This window comes from Phoca vitulina, unplaced genomic scaffold (genome assembly GCF_004348235.1).
Source record: "Phoca vitulina isolate PV1807 unplaced genomic scaffold, GSC_HSeal_1.0 scaffold30, whole genome shotgun sequence".
NCBI lineage: Eukaryota > Metazoa > Chordata > Mammalia > Carnivora > Phocidae > Phoca > Phoca vitulina.
In genome coordinates, this window is record NW_022589733.1 from 11,456,484 (window position 1) to 11,481,826 (window position 25,343).

General features: G+C 39.1%; 1 long non-coding RNA gene across 1 annotated transcript in view; it reads left to right on the forward strand.

Moving 5' to 3' along the window:
* Positions 1-25,343, forward strand: part of LOC116644564 — a 1,160,270-nt gene that overhangs the window by 641,697 nt on the left and 493,230 nt on the right. The gene's annotated exons all lie outside the window — the stretch shown is intronic.

Genomic DNA, 25,343 nt, shown 5'->3' on the forward strand with positions numbered 1-25,343 from the left:
TATATAAAGCAGTTTGCATATGCAAAGGAGGCCTTGCATTCAATCTAATGTCCTCTGCTCACATCTGCAATTCTCTGAATATTTTAAATGAATAATATATCAAAACAGATGGCAAAATTCTTTCTTCAGTAACTCACCTGAAGTAGTCCTTGACCTCAAAGTGAGTTTGGATGACTTGGATACACAGAATGCATTCATTCCCATAGGACTCCTGAAAGCAGGAGTATGAGTGGAATTTGTGGTAATTTCTTTTTCTTCTCCTAAATGGCACCAAATTAATCCCTGAGATTGATAAATTTAGGCTTTCATCTATCAGATAATTTCAATAAAATCTCACAAATAAGCATGAAACAAGTTGGCATCATTGGTTGCACCAAAGTTTACAAATCTCTTCAGTGGCAAAATGGAACCCAGACTATTTGTGGTTTTCTTGGATTCTTAAGGAACTTTACCTTTTATTTTCATTCTTAAATGTATCAGGATAAATTGGGTTTTATATAACAAAGAGACATTAAAGAATTGACCTATTACCACTTTCAGTGTGGAAAACAGGAAATGAAAAACTCAATGCTTTGTATCCTAGAATTCTGCTAATATGACAGTTGTCTTGATCTGGCTAATGGTGTTCTTAGTGGAAGTAGATGATAGAACTCCTCATACCACAATATATATACATAAACTGGAAACATTCCCTACAGTGTGCCCTATAGTGGTCCATGGTGTACCACAATTGCCTACATAGAACTTCCTTTAAGATCAAGCACCTATTAACATGTTGTGTGTGTGCATGTGTGTGGGTACGTGAATAAGGCCAGTAGAAAAAAGGGCTCTCGATGTGTGAAATCGTAGAAAGTAATTTTAGTTTTTGAAGTAGAAAAGATTATACTTTATCCAGAAATTTCTTCTCTAGTTGTCTTGATTCAGGCATGTACATTTTGGATTTATTCATATCAATAGTCATTGGTTCATTTCATGAGTTTGTTTTTCAATTATTCATGAATAGATATTTGTTGAATTTCTGATTTTTTTTAAAAGTCCAAAGCAGATGAGCAGGTAGCAGTACTATAGTGCTATAGATAAAATGGATCTTATAATGCATAGAGCTATCTGAAAATGGATTCCCGGTGAAGCGGCAAACTGTTTCTCTAACCAAATTTGAATTTGACAGACCTTGGTCTGGGATGGTGGATGCCGTCACAGAATCCTTTCGTTCAGACAAACACATTCAGCTCTGCAGAGACAACAGGATAGTGTCGTGAGAACCACTGTTTTATTTATTTATTTTTTTAAAGTTCCTTGAGATACTCAGGTAAAAATGCAGAGCTAAAGACAGAAGTTTTTAAATTAAAATACTTGAATTTAATTTGAATTCTGGCTCTATGAGATGTGTGACTTTCGACAGTTTATATAATTGATTATGGGGTGCCAGGGTGGCTCAGTCGTTAAGCGTCTGCCTTCGGCTCAGGTCATGATCTCAAGGTCCTGGGATCGAGCCCCGCATTGGGCTCCCTGCTTAGCGGGAAGCCTGCCTCTCCCTCTCCCATTCCCCCTGCTTGTGTTCCTGCTCTCGCTATCTCTCTCTCTGTCAAATAAATAATTAAAATCTTTAAAAATAAATAAATAAATTGAGGATAGTAAGAATATCTACATAAAGTTTTTGTGATTATTAAATTAAATTAAATGGGTACCATACTTGGCATTTATTAATCACTCAGCAAATGTTAGCATAATGGTTATTACTACTTTCTCTTACTGAAGCTGAAGGTTTATATATCAATCATAGTTCTCAGATGTGTTGGTGCTATAAACCTTATGTTTAAATTATTTAAGGGTTTGTTTATATGGGCTTCAAAAATGTCCACTTTTAATGGGTATGTATATTTGTGTACTACTCATTGTTTAAGGCTAAAATATTTCCAGGGACCTTCTGCCTCAACAAAAATGACTGTTTTATTTTATGGCATTAAAAGAAACACATCATTACCCGATTCTCTTAAGACTAATTGCATTTGTTGGGGAATTACTAAACACACACACACAGAAGTATAATTTCTGACATTTAATACCCTAGTCAAAAGTGAAAGTTGAATTAAATGTAGGGAAAATGTCATTTATTTTTAAAGGAGAGCATAAGGTGATAAAAATAGTCTTTCAATTAATGCTCATGCCCTCAGAGTCATACTTTGGAATTAATATAAATTAGTCCCCAGAAATCTATTTCAACAAGTCATTTGAGGAGAGAGAAAACTATATAATCATATCCCCTGAGAAATAAATAACTTTTCTTCAAGATGAACTTGAGCTTCTGGACCAAAAGCGACTAGATCAAGAAACGTGGGTTGAAACAGAAGGAGAAAAAAAGTGAATGTTATTCTTAAGCAGGATGGTCCACTTTTGATGAGATTTGTATAAATCCCAAAGTCCAACAGAGAAAACTGGACAAGAAAAAAAGACAAATGAGATTAAAATTACTTAATAGAATTCAGAAATCTTAGGGCATTCACCAGGAAACAACCCAAGACTGCAAAGCCATTTCTGTATCCTTAAGAGGAGATTGTTCAAAGCTATTCTGAAATCAAAGAAAAAAAAAGTCACTTATAAAAATCTATCTGTAGGACAAGAAGAAATTAAATTTGTGCCCAGTTTGTACTGAATGTTGCTTCTAAGAGTAAATTGGCTTAAGAGTACATAATTTCATTTGGGTAGGAAGATACCAGATCATGAGAAGATTTACCACTATTCCTAAGTCCTTTGCCAATTCTTTAAAAAAAAAAAATAGTGTTTAGGACTCCATCCACTTGATAACTTCACCTTTCCACATATTACTATCTCTACGTTGATATTTCCTGTATCACCTTACATGGTGATTGCCTTTTTTTTTTTAAATAACATATCAAAGGGTCATCCAAAATTGCAAATTTCTTTTTTTTTTTTAAGATTTATTTTATTTATTGGAGAGAGAGAGTGAGTGAGTGTGACAAGGGGGGCAGAGAGAGAGGGAGAGAGAGAATCTCAAGCAGACTCCCTACTGAGTGTGGAGCCCCACACAGGGCTCTATCCCAGTACCCTGAAATTATGACCTGAGCTGAAATCAAGAGTTGGCTGCTTAATGGACTGAGCCACCCAGGTGCCCCCAAATTGCAAGTTTGTTTCTAACTTAAAGGTAGAATAAGACAGAATTCCTGTTTCTACTTGTAAATTTGTTTTTGCCTCAAGCATAGAGAAACCAAAAGTGTTCCCTTCTAAGTTTTTTATTTTGTTTTGTTTTACAATTCATGTGTGTCTACATGTCTTTATTTTCTCTTGTTTTTTTTCTTTCTTTCTAGCCAATGGGACATTTCCAGAATCCAAACTTTATTACCTTCAAGACATGTACCTAGGAAAGCAGTGTTATTAAGAATTTTCCATAATTAAAAGTTGTTTTCTTAATGATCAGCCCACACATAACAGAAGGAAACTTATAAAGTGGAAGTCCATGGGGGTTCTGATCCTGTTTGGGTCTGGAAATCAGGATCAGATGGGTCTGCAGTGGGAGCAGCCCTTAACAATCATGAGTAGAGTCAAAGGACAACTTTACAGGGACAAGTTAACCGTCGAACCAAAGCATTAGTTTCAAGGGACTGGACAACACATTCCCCTCTTCACTGAGACTTCACACAATGATAAAAAGAAGAGTTAACAATTAGGGATCTTACAAATGCAGGGTAAATTATCGAGGCTAATACAATCATTCTTCTTAAGCTTGAGTTATATGAGAATCACCTTGGAATCTTGTTAAACGTGATTACCCCCAGGTTTCCACCTTGGAGACCCTAATTCAAGAGGCCTGGGTTAGATCCTGAGGATCTGTATGTCTAAGGGGACTCTTGGGTGAATTTCATGATGGGGATGTTTGTCATACTCTGTTTTGAGGTATAAAGATGGAGTTGATAAAGTATAACTGAACTTTTTTCTTTGTGCTATTTTTCTTTTCTTCAAGGTATCAGTTGCATTGAAGCTGTAAAAGCTTCGCTGTACTTTTTTTTTTTTAACTTTATTTGAGAAGGAGAGTGAGTGAGAGAGAGAGCATGAGCAGGGGAAGGGGCAGAGGGAGAGGGAGAAGCAGACTCCCTGCTGAGCAGGGAACCCGACATGGGGCTTGATTCCAGGACTCTAGGATCATGAACTGAGCCGAAGGCAGACGCCTAATCAACTGAGCCACCCAGGCGCCCCTGTACTTTCTCTTTGTGCTTTTGGTGTTCTTTTACTTTTCCTCTTAACTTTATTCTGCTGAGACCTTATTCAGTGTTTCACTTCGTAAATCTGGTAGTTTAGGGCAGGAATCAGAAGCTATGGCCCAGGCTGAATCCGGACACACCCATTTATTTATATATTGTCTATGCCTGCTTCTCTGCTACAATGGGAGAATTGAACAGTTGCAACTGAGACCAACTCTTTATTATCTGGAAAGCCTAAATATTTATTTATTATCTGGCTCTTTACAGAAAAAGTTTGAAGGCTAATAACTTCATGGCAGATGACATCATTGGTCTTATTTAGGAGAATATTTTAAGAAGTCTGAAAAGAAATGTCAAGATGATGGCCTGATGACAGTGAAGTGGCTAAGGTGATTTCTTCTAGATCCATGTATTGGACAGGGGCAAAGGACTGTCTAGCAGTGTTAGGACAGTGAATCCAGTTTTAGGAGTAGAGCATTATATACCAGAATTTCAGGATAGAAAACTTTAGAGAGACCAATTCTTATCTCAACCCCTGCTGAGTGGGTAGTTACTGTTAAAAAAAAAAAATTCAACTGAGTAAATTTGAAAACCCAATTGTCTTTATTCAGTGATTCATGAATACAGCAGCATCCCACCTAGCAAACAGAAAGGAGCTCCAAAGAGCTGCAGAAAAGGAATAGTTTTTAAAGGCAGAAAGGGGGTGGGACAAAGAAGTCATAAACACAAGAAAGGATTATTTCTAAGGGGAAGACAGGGGCCCATCAGGCATATTACCTCACTGGTGCTGGCCAGGAGATTCTTGACAGACTGATTTATATTACATTCCTAGGAGAGGCTGAAGCTGCAATTAGGTTAGGTATTAAGTTTTGGTTTGCTGACGTGGTGGGCTTAACACAAGTGATTCCATTTTGGGCCTGTTTTCTCTTTTTTAACATTAGCAATCAATTGTTCATTTAAGTCTAAAATTCTTTTGTATCATCTTGAGTCCCATAACAGTTCCCCCGTCTGTAGCAGCCAGTACTTACACAGATAAGAATCAAGTTGATAAGGCATTAGACAGGGATTATGAAAGCCAGCTTAATTAAAGAAACTTCAATGGGATCATAAATAATCAGTGCAAGTTATTAACTTTTGACAACTGCTCATCCGTACTGAGTTCGAATGACTTCTGGCCTATAAAGTCCTTAATCTAATTCTGAATGAATACAGTTCATAAGGGAAAATACCCTTTTATAATGCCTTGACTATAATCAACAAATCTTTGAAGCAGAGATTTCCCCAAATATACTTAAACATACTTTACATGTTCTTATATTCATATTTTTGATCCCATTATTTTTTCAACTTAGACACTTCAGATAAAATTTAAGTTTGTTCTGTAAAAACAAGATGAAATGTCACTTTCTCTATAGATCTACCCTAGACCTATTATGTTTTATTTATTCACTCTGTATACTTTAATATTTGCCATAATAGTAGTAATCCAATTTGGCAGTTTTAGTTGTATATAGTCCAGTAGATTATAAGCTCCAAGTGGTCACAGACCATACTTATTCTGCTTGGAATCCCCCAACATACCTGCATGAGTGTGCTGCATGAAATGGATAATCGCTACACTAGTGAACTAATTAGTTTGCTCTCCTGCCTTTCATAGTTTCTTTTTATGTCATTCCTATGTAGGTATCTAAGACAATTTTTCTCAGTAGGAGAAACAACATTTTTCTTTGCTTGGATACTTCTGAGAATTCAACACTTTCTCTAATTTTGTTAATTTTTGCTTATTTTTTAAAAAAGATTTTATTTATTTGTCAGAGAGAGAGGGAGAGCAAGCGAGCACAAACAGGTGGAACGGCAGGCAGAGGGAGAAGCAGGCTCCCTGCTGAGCAAGGAGCCCCATGCAGGGCTCCATCCCCAGGACCCTGGGATAATGACCTGAGCCGAAGGCAGATGCTTAACCAACTAAGCCATTCAGGCGTCCCCTAAATTTGTTTAAAATATGGGATTCCTTAGAGGTATTAGAATATACCTCTTGTTGTTTCCAGAGCAGAGGTTCTCAAAGAGCGATCTGAGGAAGCTTGGGGTTCCCTGAGACCTTTTCTGGAAGTCGGTGAGGTCCCTCCCTTTCCAACTACATACATCTGGGAGGCCAAACGTTCTTCATTTACTTCAGTCAAAATGACTTAGGCAGCCGACTGAATGTAGAAGCCGATGAGAATCCAGCTGCATTCTATTAAGCAAGACATTAACTCGATTAGAAAAATGTAAAACAACGCCATATTTCTCATTTTTTAAAAAACAAAAGTTGTTATTTAAGTTAACATATAAGGGGCGCAGGCTTCAGAGGCTCTCGCGGTTTGCCTATGGATGCATCCGCCCCGCATGTCTTGTTCCCTTTTTGGGGCTGAATGCTTAGGACTATATGCTTTCCTTCAATACTACAAAGCCAGGCCAGGTGCTACTTGTTTTCCCGGGGGTGGCGCCCTGAACTCCTGAAGGCTGCGTGCCTTCTCCCCATCTGCAAACTTGCAGCAATCAGGTTGACTTTCTGCACGTGCTCACAAGCCGTCTGCAAGGGCTTGCATGCCTAGCCCATCCGGGCATGCGCAGAGAGCCAGCCACGGAGACCGGGGTGGGGTTTTGGGTCGGTCAGGCGGATAGAGCTTTGGAAGCCCTCGCCGCGCGGTTTCAGACGTGCCTGCAAGCGACGTGCCTGAAGTGACTTACAGGGTCTCTTCCTCATGAAGTTGGTGACGCACTGAGTAAGATACTACAGCTTTGGTGGCCGTGTTCCCAGCTCCTCTCAAGCGGTGCGCATCACCTCGGTATCCTGGCTTGGGTGGGAAAGAAGGGGGCCTTCCTCCATGGCTAGGGAAGCCAGGTGCTCACTGTGCTGTCACTTTCCCACGTAGGAGAAATTGTGGGTCCAAGGGGTCTCTCGGCACTGAGATGTGCCACCTGGGGGGAGGAAGACATGGGTAAATGACACTGTTCTTACCCTCTTCAACGCATTTATTCTCAGATCTTTTGATCCCATGGCATGCTGGGACTTCTCTGCGGGACTCCCGGACCTCCCACAAAGGTACTCTTGCCCACGGGTGTGGTCAAAATCCGTGTTCTGCGCGGGGATGGTGGTAGAAAACTTTTGCCTTGCTGAGGTCACTCCTTGGAATTTATATTTCTGAATAAGCGTTCTCAGTTGATGGTCAGATAAAGCGAATCTGGGAAACCTGGAACTGGAGAGAATGTTCTGGATATTTTCTCGAGTCAGAGTGCTTGTACCGACAAGAGACTTCATACAGTGAACAAACGGGTTTGATGAAGCTTGAGGTTTATCCTGGCCCTTAGTGGATCAGGTTGAGTTGAGAAACAAAGAGACCCAATGGATATTGGCTTGAAAATTGTAGGAAAAGGAGGGAAGAAAGGTCCAAAGAAGTTTCAGTAAAAGAGGAAGGTGGTTCAGAGGGATTTCAAGGGACTCGTGCTTGTTTATAAATGGATGTTGGGGACAGAAGTAGTCCTGGCACGAAGATATGCAACTGAAAGGGAGCTAGAGAGAGATTGGGAAGAACTGCAACTCCTGACACGTCAGAGGTGCACCTGTTTTTCAGACTGGCAGAATCATTGTGTCACCTCCTTTTCCCTTTGGTCGGCCAGTGGAAGCATTGTTGGCTTGCTTGCTTGTTCTGTGATGTGCACTGTTGTGATAACGAGGGTGTGGCTATGACGAAGAGAAACCTGGTTGTAGCGTCGGCGGCCGCCGTGGTGGTGACGGGGTGGGCTGAGGATGGTTATTGCCATGTGGGGAAGGGCAGGACGGGTTAAAGTTTTAAAAGCTTTCCTCCTGTGAAGTCGTTTTAAGAGCTCGTTTAACCCTTCTTCCTCCAAACTGCCGGCATATACTGAACCCTCAGAAGTTACCGAAGTTGCTGCAAGCAGACACACTTATGTCTTTTTAGCGTGTTACTGGGATGACGCTGGGGAGGACCTGCCACTAGAGGGCGTAGGGGAGCATGCGCCATCATAGCACCTGTTCTGTAACCTCGCGTTAGTCGTCGGACTAATCTAAGGACGTCAACCTTGTACAATAGCAGCGTAAGTGTTGAAACAGTTTGCTTTTAAAACATACGATATGACTTTTGCTGGCAGTGAACAAGGCTAGATGATATACGGCTCCCAGATTGCTCCTCTTTTTCTTTGTGATGAAAAGGACGGCAAAATAAGATTTTAGGTATTTACAATCATCTAATAAAATGCTTCATGAGTATTTATGAGGTACTTCTTTAACTGGATAAATTCTAATATTAATAAAAATCAAGGCTACTACTTGGAGTTCTTCCAAGAGCCCAGATTACAGGCAAAGCTTTTCAGGTATTTCTCAATTCATTAATTCTCAGTTAAGTTGTTTATCCCATTCTTTCTGCATGTACAAGAATGCAGCTATTTGACAGGAAGTCAAACAATCCCAATATGAATTGCTGTTTGCTGGTTTATTAGCTAAATCATGATTTAGGATATTGTTAATATTAAATAAAATCCCTTCTAAGTGAATATGCATGAATACAATTTCATTATGTTATGATTTCCTCTCTGTTCTGTGATTGAGACCCGGTGGGAGGCAAATTCATACATCAAAGTTAATTCTTTGCACATCCTCTTTCCTCCCTGTCCTCCCTTTTACCCACTGGCCCCCTCTCAGTGGGATAGGGGTTGAGGCATAGCGTTTTAAGGAAGTGAGGCAGACCATGGTGGAATTTAATGGTTTGGGGACTTAGAAACACAAAGACATCTTAGAATCATCTCTGAAAGAATCTCAGGAATGATCTAGGTTGCTTTAACTTTCTGAAGCCCAGTCTGATATATAAAGTGAGTTAATATTCCACAAGTGTTTTGGGACATAATACAGTAATTCCTACGAGAAGGAATTTTTGCTTTGTTTGATTTTAAAACCAAGTTATTTCAGCAAAACTGGTTTTGACTTTAATGGATCTCACAAACAATATTTACTTACAATTTATACTCGATTTTTATTTTATCCCACTCCAGAAGCACCATGAAAACTCCCAAGGGTAGAGAAAAAAGTAAAAAGGCAGTTACATAATATGACTTGCCATGATAAGAATTCTCCTATTCCAAAAAGGCTAGTGACAATGTCGGACTTTACCAGAACCCTGTTTTCCTGGAAACCGGGAACAACAGTCAAGAAATCTCCTTCATCCCTTTCATGTCCCGGGAAATTGCTGACTGCAAAGGACTACCCTTCCTCATGAGACTTATGTCAAATTTGGACATGACTTCTGGTTTACTTAGGCCAAGCTCAGATAGAGGCTCTCCAAATTCCCATTCTTTGTCTCATACGTGGTTAGCTGAACTGTTGGTCCCACTTAAAACATTCCCTGATCAATTGTCTAATCGTGCCACACACTCATGTCACTCCTCCTCACCCAGTTCTTGTAGCCTCCTTGTCTTCTAAGAGTACCTAGGAATTGTTTTCATCAAGTGTGATGAGGCACTCAGGGGAGTTACTGTCATTGAAAGAAGTTTTCTATACTCACAGATCCTTAGAAACAGAAACATGGCATGCCACACAGCCCATACAGGGAAGCACCAAGGTCAGGCAGGAGGCAGAGGGAGTAAGAGGGAAACATGGACAAGAGCTTTCATTGTGGTTTCTGTAGGAAGGAACAGGTGAGACAGGTAGGCACACTTAGGGCTGGCTATGTTGAATAATATCAGCAAGATCTGAGGCATAGAGGCTGTTCCTGGTTGTCTTGTGCTTGGTCTTGAGGTGATCATAATAGAATAGAAGCTCAGATTGTGAGTTCTGTGAAATCCCGATAGGAGGTGGTTGGGGCACGGGCTCCAGAATCCTTAGGCATGTTGTTGACTAGCTCTAGGAATTGGCTAGCCCTAGTAGGGATGGTTGCTCCAAGGTCAACAAGTCCCCAAAACCTCAAAACATCAACAATAAAGAATAAAAAGACATGATTCATAGTCTTACTTACTCCCTATAAAAGAAAAATCCTTTTCTGCCTGACCTTTGAGATCCTTGCAAATATCATGATCAGAACATTCTCCTTATTGCTGTAATCCCCCTTCCTTTATTGTAATCTTTTTGAATAAAGTCTCTTGTTACCTGTGTCCAGATATGTTTTTATATAATACCAGGAAGGCTGACCATCACTTGTGCAGGGCTGGGGGCTGGTGGTGGATGGTGGCAGATGGGCCAAATGAAGGCCTGTATGGGACTGAGCTCATTGCCCCATGCTTTGTCATAGGAAAGAGTTGTAACAGAGTCAGTGTATGAATTTCCCACTGCTGCTGTAACAAATTATCACAAACTTGGTGGTTTAACACAAACTCATCATACCGTTCTGGAGGTGAGAAGTCTAAAATTAGTCTCACTAGGCTAAAGTCAATGTATCACTGGGGCTAGTTCCTTTTGGATGCTGTAGGGGAAGCTGTTTCTTAACCTTGCCCCGATTCTAGAGGCTGCCTGCGTTCATTAGCTTCTATCTGCCTTCGTCTTCAAAGCGAGCAATGGTCAATTGTGTATTTCTCACCATGTTTCACTCTGACTCTTCTGCCTCTCTCTGGAGCTTTTAAAGGACCCTGTGATTACCTTAGGACCCCCCCCCCCCCGATAATGAGCAACATTAATTTTGTCTGCTACCATGATTCCCCTTTGCCATGTAATGTAACATATTCAGAGGTTCCAGGGATTTGGACTTGGACATCTTCAGGAGGCCATTATTTTGTTTACCACCATCAGGCAGAAGTGGTCCTTGGATAATAGTCTGTTCAGGCCCATTAAGGCCAACCTTAACTCTCAGGGGAATGAAAAAAATAATCTGGATGTTCCCTCAAAATAAGTTTAGCATAAAGGAAGTCTGAAAGTGTTAAAAATTGCTATAACCGAAATGGCATGGGGTGGCTCATCCATTTTGGGAGTTCATGTAAAAAATGTAACTTTGATTTTATTGTTTATATGGGTTTATTTATTTGTAGAGTCTAAATAAATTTAAAAGAGGATCATTACATGGGCAATAAGCTAGCACTTGCTCAGATCTCTTGTCTCAGATTCATTGTTGGTTCCCATGTAATTATTATAGGCACCCTAATGCAGACCAAGGATTTTAGCATGAAATAGAGCTGGAATTTGATCACAGGTCTAGCTGTGAGACCTTGGGACAATTACTTAAAACCTTTGAGCCTCATTTGTCTCTTGAAAAATGGGGATATAATTATCTACCATGAAGTATTCAGTGCTATTCATGAAGATAAGTTGAAATATATATCACACCAGAAAATGTAATTTAAGACCCTTTCTTAAAAATAATAATGAATTTCATATATAACAAGGATTTTTATCCTCAAGCTTTTTGTTTCTCCCACCTGGACTCTTATGATGTTCTAACTGTGCCTCTGCTTTTCACTCCTACCCATCGTTCACCCACTTCATCAAGTGGGTCTAAAATACGGTATTATTTAAAATATAAACTGAATCATGTTGTCCCTGATTTAAATTGCTTAGTGACTTGATATGGCACATGACATTATCTAAAAGGATACATTCATTCATTCATTAACATTTATTGAGTATCTGAGGCTTTTAAAAAAGTTAGCGAGCAAACCACAATTCCAGACCTCAGGGATTTTAGATAATTTGTCTGTCTTCCCCACTAAAAAGTCACAATTATAGTCTAAGATGATATGACTGGATAAAGAGGAAGAAAAAATTAATGTAAGGAGTGTCTGCTTGAACACCTTTAGGTTGGTGAGAGAAAGAGAGAGAGAGAGACAGACAAACAGAAAGACAGACTGGGCTAACGAGACCTGTTAACATGATGAAAACCGTGGGAAGGGCTGCAGGCAAACAGAAGCCTGGACCACTTTTCATCTGAGCAGCAACCTTGCGCTTCCAACATATGTCCCTCTCCTCAGCAGAGCTGTAGACCCTGCTTGTAGCCACAGTGTCTGTGGATTCCACCATCGCCATTTGTCCTTCTAGCATGGAATCCTCTGAACCGCTTTCTCAAAGCAGGGAGACTTCCTTGTAATGTGATGGTTATGTTAGGAGCTGTTGTATTTGGTCCGAAGCCTCCAGCAGTAGCCTCACAGCTATAACTGGAAAATGGCACCTAAGATTAAGTAGGGTGTCTGGCCACGTTTTACTGAAGTGTTTGTCGATTTTACATTATCTCCCTCCAAGGAATCCTTAAATTTTTTTTTTTTTTCCTACAACATAACATCACACGGTGTAGGAGAAAGAAAATGGGCTTTGAAATGAAATGATGTTCACATTCGAGCTTTTGCGTTAATGAGCTGCATGGCCTTTGGCAATCAACTTAGCCTTTCCGAAGCTCCATTTCCTCACCTTTGAGACAGATAATATCAGCACTGAGGCTTTATTTAGAAAGTTTAAATATGCCCTATGCATTACTGATGAAACAGGCAACCCATTTTCTTTCGTTTTTTATTCTTTGTTTGAATTATTTGGATAATTCATTACAGTAAGTTGGCCCTTATTTGGGAGAGAAGGGAATCTGGAATTCTAACAGAAATTTTTAAGACTAGAGATTTCTGGGTCCCATACTCTGAGAAGAGAGAGTGTCCCTAAATCCTATTTCAAAATAATAATTATTATTCTACCTATTTCCAAGATTTCCAGCAGCTGGGATTCTAGTTTTTTTATTTTTATTTTTATTTTTTATTTTTTTTTAAGATTTTTATTTATTCATAGAGAGGCGGAGGCAGAGGGAGAAGCAGCCTCCTCACTGAGCAGGGAGCCCGGCGTGGGACTTGATCCCAGGACTCTGGGATCATGACCTGAGCTGAAGGCAGATGCTTAACCATCTGAGCCACCCAGGCGCCCCTAATTTTTTTATTAAACATTTAAGATTTTATTTGAGAGAGAGAGCAAGAAAGAGCATGAGCTGGGGGAGGGGCAGATGGAGAGGGGGAGGCAGACTCCCCAAAGAGCAGGCAGACACTTAACCAACTGAGCCACCCAGGCGCCCCTGGGATTCTAGTTTTAAGTTAAGAATGTTTATAGGTAAGGACCATGTCTCATTCCTTTTTTTTTTTTTAAATTCCCAGTACCTAAGTCAGTGTCTACCTCATGGAAGGCATGCAGTAAGTAATGATAAATCACTAAAATCACCCTGTGAACAGGACCAATAGATACTTGGAAGTATATAAGTAAACACAAAATTGAAATCAAAGCATTTTTAATACATGTCTAGTAATCCATATTATCAGGCTGAGAGCTGTCATTATTATGTGTAGGATTTAAAAATGACTATTATACTGTATTATTTCACAAAGCACCTAGTCCAAGCTAATAACCATAAATGGTACTTTGGCTTTTTCTCTAAACTTCTTTTAGGGAAGTAAACAGTTTGGATTAAGTAGTTCTCATTCTTTGGAATGACAGACATTTATCTGAAGAAGAAATTGGAAAAAAAAATTCAGGGTGTCCTCTGAAAGGGGACCATGTTGTCACTTGGTTGGTTTTGTGAGCAATGCCAATATGATACTCAAAGCCCTTTTATGTAGGCAGTATTTAGGAATATGTATTTGTTGATAGTAGCCAAGGCCAAGGTTGTTATATTAAAGCATGTAAAAACATGCCAGTGGGGAGCTTGCATAATAGTATAACTCAGACCAAGTCACTTGAGAAGCTCTAATCCAGTATAAAATTTTAGAGCTGTGAGAATTTCAGGGATTGAATAGTTCTCATTCTTTCAGACTGAGGAATGCTACAGCTAATTCTGTATCCACAGAGAAGTTCAGGTCACCTTGCACTGAGTCATCTAATTTCCATGTTAAAATTGCTCAGGTGATGGGTGCACTGTCTTCTTGGTTGTGCACCGGCCCCTTAAAGTATTACTGTTACCACGAGTCTTCCCTGACACTGAGCAGTCTCTGCCTTGCTCTTCACATAATTACAAATAATTTCAAATTCAACTCTTACTGGCCCAATCTTTCAAATACAGGAGGAATTTTCTATACGTAGGGTTCATCGGTCAAATAGTGAGGTTGACCAGCATCCTGGATGTGTCTGCACTTGATTCTTCCTTTTCGTTACATCCGGTTCTCACCGTAGCTCATTTTGGTGAACCGTTACACACAGTGGCCTACACTAATGCCCTTTAAGAAATCCCACAGCATCTTTAGTCATCCTATGTGAAATCAAACTTATTATTCCCCCCCAAACAAAAGCATCCAAAAGCAAACTTACTGTATCTGTGTTACTCTCCTTCTGTTTCATCCTCCCTGTTGTGGTGGAAATAGATTTTTTTTTTTTTTTTAAATCCTAGGAGCAATGGGAACCTACTGTAGAGTCTTAAACGTATATATACAATTTGTATTTTTATGACCAAAAATACTTAACATGAACCGCAAGACCCTGCCTAGTCTTTATTCTTCTGGAATCAGATTATTCCTGGCTTTCTGCTCAGAAGTAACTTGCCTTTCCCATCTCTAGGTTTTTACATGTATTAATTCCTCTATATGGAAAAACTTCCTTATGCTCATCTTGACCTCGCAGTAGCTTAGTAACTTTTTTCCAGAGATCAGCTCAAAACAGTAGGAACACCTTGCAAAACTGCCTTACTAGGCCCAGTTCTGTTATTTGCTCTTAAAAGTCAGTATTTATTTCCTCCATAAAACAAACCAGAATTTTGTTTGTATGTTTAAAAAAATGTATTCCAGTGCTTGTCATCTACACTAGACTGTGACATTAAGGCTGGGATATTTTATCCTTTCCTTACCTTTCCTTACTGTCTGCAGTATCTCACACACTACCTGGGACAAAGTCAGCACTCAGTAAACACCTATTGAATAAAAATCAATGTTAGTCAGAAATCACTAAACAACTTTAAATAGATTGTATAAAATTCTAAGGTATAATTTATAAGAAGGTTAATTCATCACTCTACACAAATAAAAAATGAAAACCTGTCAAAGTATGTAACAGTAATTAATGGGGAGCTGGGAAGATGCTAAAACTGGGTTCAGACATGAATTTGAACGACAGATATAATCAGGCAATCAAGAATGCCAAAATGAATGTAATAATAGATGCAAAACTGGCTAAAATCCTATTGGGTAATAAAATGTAATGTTTGGAGTCATGTCTTCTGCAGATTGGAAAATCAATTTATATTTGCTAGACAACATTCATTTTTATTGCTATGGACAATAATCACTTGCATAATACTCTCTTCTCTACAACTGAACTTCCGTCCCTACAGAGAAGTATAGACCAGTCATTTGAAAGACAACCAGAGGCGCTTATCCTATAGAACCAGATTTTCCCCCAGGGGGTCCCCACTTCTCTGAAAGCATACCCAGTAATCTCTCTTGACCTTTTCCAAATATCTGATATTTTTTCCTGGAAAAAAAAAATCTATTCACTTATGTAGAAATTTTAAATTTTATTCTCATCCCCATCCCAGAAGCCTAGAGTGCTATTTGGACAAAGCTATGGTTAATCCTGGTAAGGTTTAATCTTTAGATTTTAAATCCAAGAAGCTGTCTCTTAATCTAACTGCCAGAAAGGATTTTGACTCCTTTTGCATCAGTTAAGAATTCAGAGCATCCAGATAAATAATTTCGTTAGGAAGAAAATGTCATGTAATTTACCCACACTTAACCACTTTATGGAGGACAAGGCTGACAGTATTGAAAGCCAAATCTGCATTTCTCGCTTGCATAAATGTTTCACTGAGTCTGTTCAACTGATCAAACAGGATGTGGTTATTGAAATGATTGTAAAAATATTTGTGAAAAGGAAAATGAAGGCCAGAGGGGTTACGTTCCCAAAGCACATTGGCATAATGGACAAAATCATTCAAACCAGAACTGACAAAGCTCACTTTCTCAAATTGTTGGTTGTGTGATCTTGAGCAAGTGACTTACCTTCTCTGCACCATAATACAAGACATGGTATTCTCATTGTTGGAAACCTCTAGATGTCCCTTAAAGTCCTGACTCTCTGGAGTCTTGGTTGACTCTAAAGCCTAGTGCCTAAGATCCCACTGGAGGCTTGCAGGCAGATCTCCACCCTGAGCCTTGCTTTTTCACTGAGGCAGTGGGCCACTTACCCCGCAGCCCAGAGAGTTGGAGGCACCCAGAGCACTGTTTTCTCCCTCAGCGTACTGCTCTATCCTCATTCTTCCCATGGTTGATATCTTCTGCTTGCCCTCCAGATCCACTTTCTACCCTTGTTCACCCTGCTCTGTGCCCCAGAAGCCTGATGTATGATAGCCAGCATCAGAGATGTGCTTTCTGGCTGGTGCTTGTCTTCTGTCAATGGATGTTTCGGCAGGAGATGAAAGGATAACGGGACAAATGAGGTTGGGTTGTTTATGCCCCTAGCTCTGGCCCTGCTGAGCTACTGTGGGGTTGGCTACACAGCTCTACTCAAGGACACAGCTCCTCTCAGGGTAAACTTTCCAGACAGCTGCCTGCTCCGATTCTGTTCAGCTACTTTAAGGCCTTAGAGTAGTAGCAGTCCCACACTTTTGCTAGCCTTGGTGCCTTGCACTATTCATGGTCGTTTTCCCTAAGCTCTGCCCATATATTTGCAAACATTCTTTATTAAGCTCTTCTCCATGGACCAGTAGGATTGTACTATCATATTGCTGCTGGGACCTTAACTGCTCCATTGCAGTATAAAGCTCAGTCTCAAGAGCCATTGACTTCGGATTGCTTCTTCCTTACCCCTGTCAACATCCTGGACGTGAAAAAGGACTGGCTCAGAAAAGATGAAAATGGGGTTGGGGGGGGGGGTAGTACCAATTTAAACTGTTCTGCTGCACCGTGTGACTAAACTGGGTTCCTCACTCCTAGCTGATACTCTATATCATGCAGCATCTTTTTTTTATTATGTTTTTATTTTAATTTTTTTAAAAGATTTTATTTATTTATTTGACAGAGAGGGAACACAAGCAGGGGGAGTGGGAGAGGGAGAAGCAGGCTTCCCCACGGAGCAGGGAGCCTGATGTGGGGCTCGATCCCAGGACCCTGAGATCATGACCTGAGCCGAAGGCAGACGCTTAACGACTGAGCCACCCAGGCGCCCCAGCATCTTTTTTTAGAAAATAAAAAAATCTTGTTTCCCATCTCAACTCCCTTTCCTAAAAGACAATACATCAACACATTTGAAACAATGGCAGAATGTTTAAAGCATGCATTTGTCATATGTTAGAAAGTTTATTTGGCAGACAGTCTTACCTTCTCCTTAATTACACTTGGCCTTTCTGGTATTTGACCATGAATTAGGCAGCTCCAGCTGCTATAATAAAACACCATAGACTGGGGGGCTTAAACAACAGAAATTTATTTTATCACAGTTCTGGAGGCTGGAAATCTGAGATCAAGGGGCCAGCACGGTCTGGTTTGAGTGAGAGCCCCCTTTTCTGGCTTACAGATAGTTCCTTCTAGCTGTGTCCTCCCATGGCAGAGAGGGAAAGAGAGAGCAAGCTCTGGTCTTTCTCCTTCTTCTTAGAAGGACAGTGATCCCTCATGGGATCCCTACCCTTACGACCTCATCTCAACCCACTTAGCTCTCAAAGGCCCCTTCTCCAAAATACCATCACATTGTGGGTAGGGCTTCAACATACGAATATAAGGGGTACGCAAACAGTCTGTAACAGGCCCTAATTTATCAACTTTATTACCTTAATGTTTTTGCTTAAATTTTTCTTCCAGTTCTTGCAACACAAGAATTAGTCTATATATTCTCCTCTTTCCTGTAGCAAGTGATCCTTTCCTATTTCATTTCATCATTTTCCAGGCCTCCTGGTGGTTTCTGTCAGAATTAGCCACTTTTTTTCTCTGTACTCAGTGCTGTATGCCATGCTTTATTGGGTGGTTACAAGTCTGTCTGCCTGTAGGCTATTACCAAGTGTCAGACTTAACCATGGCAACAAGAAGACCCTACGTGGCTTCATACACACAGTTCCATTTAATTCTCCTAACAGTCCATTGAGGGAAGTGCATATAGAGTCATCATTTTCAGATAGGTAAACCGAGTGGAGGTTACTTGCCGAAGGTTATACCTTTAGGACACAGTAGAATTTGAACGCATGTGCTTGACTCCATGCCCAAGCTCTTAACCGCTTGACTAACGAGAAGAACATGGAGGAGCAGCATGGTGTCAGAGTGAAGTAAGTAGACTTTGGAGAGAGAACACTTGTGTTCAAATTCCAGTTGTTTCCTGAGCTCGCAGGCTGGCTTGAGGAGTTGTATAAGCACTGTGTGCCTCAGGATCCTCACATTGAAAATAGCAATGGTAATACTCTTAACTGCCTCTTAGGGTTGTGGTAAGGGCTACATAAAGACATGTAGGGCCCTCAGAGTAGCCATTTAATAAATATTAGTGTTAAATTTATTATGGATAGTATTTCAAGAATGAGCCAGATTCTCCCACGGTAGGAAAGACCAGGAGCTTAAAATTCCTTACAAATACTATAAAAAAAAATTCTTTGTATAACATTGGGTTAGTGACAAAGAGTTTCTGTCTCCCAAATATGAATAAATAAGCAAAAATCACTTTTCCCTATGAAGCTACATCTAGTTCCTTCCTCTGCTTTTTCATCTCTGAAATGAAAACATTATCAGAAGATTTTATCAAGAAGCCCCACAGACAGGGATCTTTTTGAGTAGAGCTCTTGTTTTATATTCTTTTTTATTTTAGACCCGAGGACAGCGTTTCAACCCTGTTTGATAATTGCAGGGTTAAATGAATCAATCTACAAAGTGAATATTCAAAATCTGTGTTGGCTAACAGACTAACAAATGGGTATAATCACCACCTTACCCCTTAGGCCAATAGGTAAAAATTTGCTATCTAAACTATTGTGGATTTCCATTACTTAATTTTATGATTTTTGAAGTATAAATTATTAATCCAGTGCTTTGTTGGGTTATTTTTTTTAAAAAAACAATGCAAAATTATTAATCTCCTCTGCCATACTAAGATAATATATTCTAAGACCTCATGGACATCAAATGCCCTTATTATATGAGAAGAAAAAATTTAATCAGAGAGGAAGAAAGCAGATGGAATAAAGAGAAATAAATGAATTACACTAATCAAATGCTTTAATTATTATTTTTTTTTAGTGAATATAAACATTTTAGTAGGTCATGGACCTCCCCAGACCTTGGTTATCCTCATCTTAAAGAGGGTTCAATTACATGTTGCCTCAAGTTCTTTGAAACTCAAATAATTTATAATTTAATGCAGTACATAACCTTTCCAGTGACTTCCCCCACACGAATATACCCATGTCCCCTTCCCTAGTCTTAATCCCTAGGATGGGGGGTCTACCCTATCTTTGTCATCTGAGAAGTAGTCCTGGTTCTCACCTGAGAAGATGCTTTGGAAATATCTCAGCAAATGAGAAGCTAAGTATCTATTTGTTGTCCTCAAGAGCCCCCACCTTTCTTTGTAGTGTTACTGATTTGCCCACTTGTGAATATTAACAAGACTATTAATGGCAAATACATTTCTAGCTGATAGCCTTCCCTTCCTCCTCTTTCCAGCTATCATTAGAAAGAGCATTAATCATATGGGTGAACTAAATACATAATAATTTGAACTACATACGAAAATTGGAGGCATAAGACATGTTGCCAGTAATTTGCTGAAGCCACCCGAAGCTGGTACCCATCTCTGCTCACGTATATGAGATTCCTGCACCTAGAAATACCTTTTTTTTAGTTGAGATAAATACATACATCCTCTTGTTTGGTGGGATAATAATATTAAGATTTATATCAAGGCATTTAGCTACCTAAATAATACACAAATATAAAAGCTAGATTTTAGACAATTATTGCACTCGTTGGCTGAAATTGTTCAGTTTTCAGTGGTAAATGGAGCTACCTCTTTCCAGATAGCCTTCTTTGATGAGGTTGGTGGTGTCTTGCATTTCTGCTATTACAAAGTCAAATGATTTGCTATTGATTTTGCTTTGAACCTGAAGTAATGATATGGTGTTGGCAGAGACTATAATGAATGTGGATCCTAGTGTTGCCCCAGGGTTTATTATTCTCAGACTAAGCCTTTTTCCCATGTCGCCAATGTGGGTTATTTTAAAAAATTAAATAAATTTGAAAGGATTCATGTTATCTTCTTGTTCCCAGTAAGTCCAGAATTTTCAAGGTGCTATCTTAAGATGAGAAAAAACTCTCAGACGTAAGTAATCCTACTGAAAAGATTATATGGGATTTGGTCTAATCCTTATTTTTTTCCACATTTTTATCTTTGACTTTTATCAAACTAAATCAATGAATATGACTAGTATTGGGGATCTTCTTATCTTAATGGACTTTTTAAAACATCAGCTAAAGCTTGTTATATTTCTCATTTAGAATCCTAACTCCCCTTAATGAAATGTGTTCCTAAATTCTCATCAGATATTTACTTTGAAAGGATTTCTGTAGCTTTAGAAATTTCTTCAACTAAAAATGAGAAATATGTTTGTCTAATTTCTTGGATTGAAATCTCCTTTAAAATAGTTACCTTATAATTCTATTTTTTCTCTTCTTTTGATATATTATGATTATTTTTTGACATTTTGTAAACAAATTCTCCTGTTGTCTCACTGGGTTTAAAGTCTGAATGGTTGTTTCTTTCATTTGTACTGGAAAAGAATGACATCAGTTATAGCTAAGTTTCATCAAATATTTACTGTGTGCCAGGGCCTTCATTAAGTGGATCACATACAAATATATTCAATTCTTATAACTCCTCCAGAAGGTGGGTGTTCTTATTAACCCATTTCAAAGTGAGAAAACTGAGGCTCTTACATTCCCTAGGGCTAGACTACTAAACAAGTGGACAAGGGGGGATTTGAACCAGCTTCCTCTAAACCATTGTATCATCCAGGAACCTTGCAGGAGGGAGATACCACAATCTAACTGGGTACTTTTGAGGAGGGTTGAATAGAGTTATCACTTGCAAAGAAGGGGCTGGATGTGGAGAAATCACTAGGTATAGGGCATCTTCCTGGGGATAGTAAGGTAAGCAGTCTTTCCCGTCTAGAGGTCTGAAGGTAGAGCAGGAAGAAGTGATTACTGTAAATCTGAGAGAACAAGCTGGGCCTCCCATCAGGGGCTGTGCTTTGGTCCAACCTGGAGTGATCCCATGGGGGAGGAGTCCATGATGTCTTGCTTGTGCTTCCTGTCCTGTGAACCCACAAGAGAGCCAAAGAGTCCTCGATGTAGTCCATATTCAGCCTCCCAGAACACAGAACAGGGTGGAGAAAGTGAGGGGAGTCAACCTGCAGAAGGAAATTGAAGATAACCAGCAAACTAGTCCATCCGTGGTAGGATCTTTGGACCATATGTGTCAGGATTCTGGAAGTGTGCCAAAAAATTCAGATTGCTGAGTCTGAGGGGCATTGCCTCAGACTCAGGGTGTAACAACAATAACCACCTTTACATTTCAAAAGGACTTATATAGAAGAGATCTCAGAGTTTAAGGCGTGAGTTAAGAGAGACCAAGGACTAATGAGTGAAACTTAGAGGATGGCAGGTATCTGTTCAGTAAAGGAAGGACTATTTTGTAGCCTGAGTTGTTGATCTATGAATGAGACTGTCCTACTTGTTCTTATTATTGGAGGTATTCAAGCAGTAAATATTTGATGAGATAATAAATGTAAAATGCCTTGAAAATGTAAATTTAGGTGATGATGATAATGACAACAATGATGAGGAGGAGAGCTATAATAGTTTATTTGCATTGAAAAACTGAACTGTAAAATTTTAAAGATGTTAATAGTGAAGAAAGGGAGCAATTATAATTACACTCTCTGACACCTATAATGCATCAAGGTGCCATGCTAAGTGCTTTATTTTACTTTATCTAATGTAATCTGCAACAACCCTGGTACATAAAGATGAGTATCATCATTTATAAGTGAGGAAAGAGAGGCTTACGGAAATTATGTAGAGAGTAGTAAGAACATGGGCAATTCCTATCCCATATGCTATGCTGCCTTTATATTGGGCAGATTGAATTACTGAATCTCTCACATAGGATGACCCGAGTACAATGACCATGACGATCTATCCCACTTCTAAGACAGACATAGCTAATTGAATACCGAACAGACAGCCATTAGTTGACACCACTGATTCATACCAGGGATGAAGCCTAACCATCATCCTTGTTCAGAGTCTGTATATATTAAACAAACACAAGCCATCAAGTTTACTGTTAAGCTAAACAACTCTTTTCTACAGGCTGGAATAGGATGAAGATGTCTCAGGAAGGCTCTGGGTCATTATGATTAGTAATGTAAAATTCTCAAGCATTCAATGGGGTGTTCAAAAATCTCCCCTCATACTTTGGAAGGGTCCAGAGCCATTCCTGTCCTTAAATTGAGTTGACAAACAGTTCTCTTTGTACTGACGTTTGGACGCTCTTATTTCTCTGCCAGGAGTCAAGTCAGCAGTCCCGAGGATGAGTTCACATCTCTGTAGAAATTGGGAGCTAGAGGTTTTCTGCTTTGCTCATTTTAGCACAATCACTGGAGAGTGATTCATTTGTATAATAAAAGAGCAACTTGAGAGGAAAATGGTCACAGCATTTAAAGGGCAAACTCATTTTTGCCTTGTGATAAACTATGTCAGGAATGAAGAGCTTTTAAATTGTGACAACTGCCTGCCTTCTGCAGTAGCAGTCCTCACCATTATCACCTTCAGACAAGACTTGGGGTACAAATTGAAAGGCAATTGTAAGATATTTCACAAATTGACTTGATTATTGAAGATTCAATTAGACACATTCCTGTGACTTTGTTTGCATAGATGTTGAAATGTGTGTTCTGTGAAGGATGTCAGCTACATTAATGTAAGAATGTGAGGGGAAAAAAAAATCCCTGTGATACTTTGACTCTCCACACTCACAGCTTTATCATCCAGCCTGTTTCTTTTAAGGGAGAAATCTTTTTACATATAAATAATCATCCTGATTTATGGCTTAAGTGAACCGATTTGGCTTCTTGTACTTTTCTGTTGATGGTCCATTGTTGAACTCAGAACTTCTAGAACGTTGGAACATCTGTCTGTATCACCCTGGCATGTGATTATGTGTGCTTTTATTTTTCTAAATATCTCATCTCCTCTACTCAGAAGTAAACTGGAAGGGTAAGAACTGTCAATTCCATTTATGTGTTTGGACATTTCCTAGTATGATGCTAAGCATAGAGTAAGGATTTGTACTTGAAATGTTGGTGTCAGCTAAAGGGGGTAAGAATGTTGCGAGACTCAGAAATACAGAGCTAAGGTTGGGATGCTGGACTTTGGAGCTCTTTTCCATTCAGACAGAATTTATCTTCTTCCACAGAAGTCAGGGCCAGGTTACTGACAGAGCTATGGCAAAGTTAGAGGAGAACATGACTCATCCAGAATAGACCTTGAACTTTTCCAGAAGGAGAATGAAGAATTTGTCCATACACTGAATCTGACCTTCCTAAAATTCCGACTGTGAAACTTGGATCCAACTTCAGCTAAATCATAACATCTAATACACTCCAGTGCCATTAAAACCAAAACCATCTCTCTCCAGCAGCTCCAGATTTTCCAACTTCCCAAATTTTACCCAGTTTTAAAATGTGGCTTGACTATATCCTCTAAAGGTGAACTTATGTAGCCTTTAGAGAAGAGAGAATCAGCTAAATTCATGATTTTCTTATTATAATTATCACCATTCCTCAAATTACTTGTATATTTCCTTAGGAGGATAAAGCTTCTGAATGAATGCACCTCTCTTGGATTCCCCTTAAGATCCAACAAGGTGGTAGACCTATGGTAGTGTTAAAAAAAAAAATCTCTTGCTTGACCTAATTTTTATCCTTTGGAGGGGACTGTTTACTAGGGTTTTCCCAGAAGAGAGCAAATAGTCTTTCCTTACATTCTCAGTTTTCTCAGTAGTATTTCTCACTGAGGGATGAACATTGTAGGAAGACTCACACTAAGTCTAAAAGTGATCAGCCTCCCTAAAGTTTAGCCTTCATATAAAATTGGGTAATGATTTAAAGTTGGGAAAGAATGCCAAGCTGAGGAAAATTTAAACTGGAAAAAGTTTATTGGATCAACCTAACAAAGGTTGAGTGACAGACTCACAGATCATTTTCCTCAAGGCTCTGGAAATGAGATATTTGGTCTTTGTCATCTCTGGGACTTGTAACTGATCAGAAAATATTTGTTAAATGAATGAATGGATGAGTATACTAGGCACTGAGAATATATGGTACCTAGGAAGACATATAATTATTGTCCTCAAATTATTTGGAATGAGACTGTCCTTATCCTCTGTGTTGTATGCAAACTGTTTCTTCATATGACAGAGTTTCTAGGTCCTCAAAGTTCTTGTCAACCTTCTCTACACAGTCTCTGGATATCTCTGGAAGCTTATATTATTACTGTCAATTTCTACCTTCTCATAAACTGTATATACAAAAACACTAGAGTCTCGTAAAATTATAGCCTCTTTCCAAAGAGTTCCATAATGACCTGAGATACATACAAAATGATTTATACAACTGAGTCTCTATGGAAACACATCACATCTCATAAGATATTTTTAAAATTTTTAAGGGAGAAGTATAAGTTGTGAATCCCAAAGCAGTAACATATAGTAATTGGAAGGCAATGCTGTGGGTTTGCGGCAACTGTAAATTGTGTTTTAGAGATCCCGATGGAGCAAGTAGGAAATGCAGAGGAAAAGTTAGTGTTAAAAATAAGGGGAAAATAAAATAAAAAGGCAAGTGTGATGTGCCCACTTTCAGGTTTGGCACATTGAAAATGGACAACATTATTGTGGATATAAAAGAGGTGAAAAATGTCTTATCAAATGCTAACTGTAAATTTGCACTATAATACATTCAGAAATAGATATTTGAAATGGGATTGAGAAAGGAATTTAAATTGCTCCTTATCAAACTTTGGATGGCCTTTCTGACAGGAACAAAAGTAATTGACTTTATTTAGGGGATTAAAGTAATCCCAAATATAAAATAATTTCATTGAGATAAAAGTCTTTGGAGGTTATATTCCAAGATGAGTGAAGAAAATTCATGGTGATGTAATAAACTTTAGAAT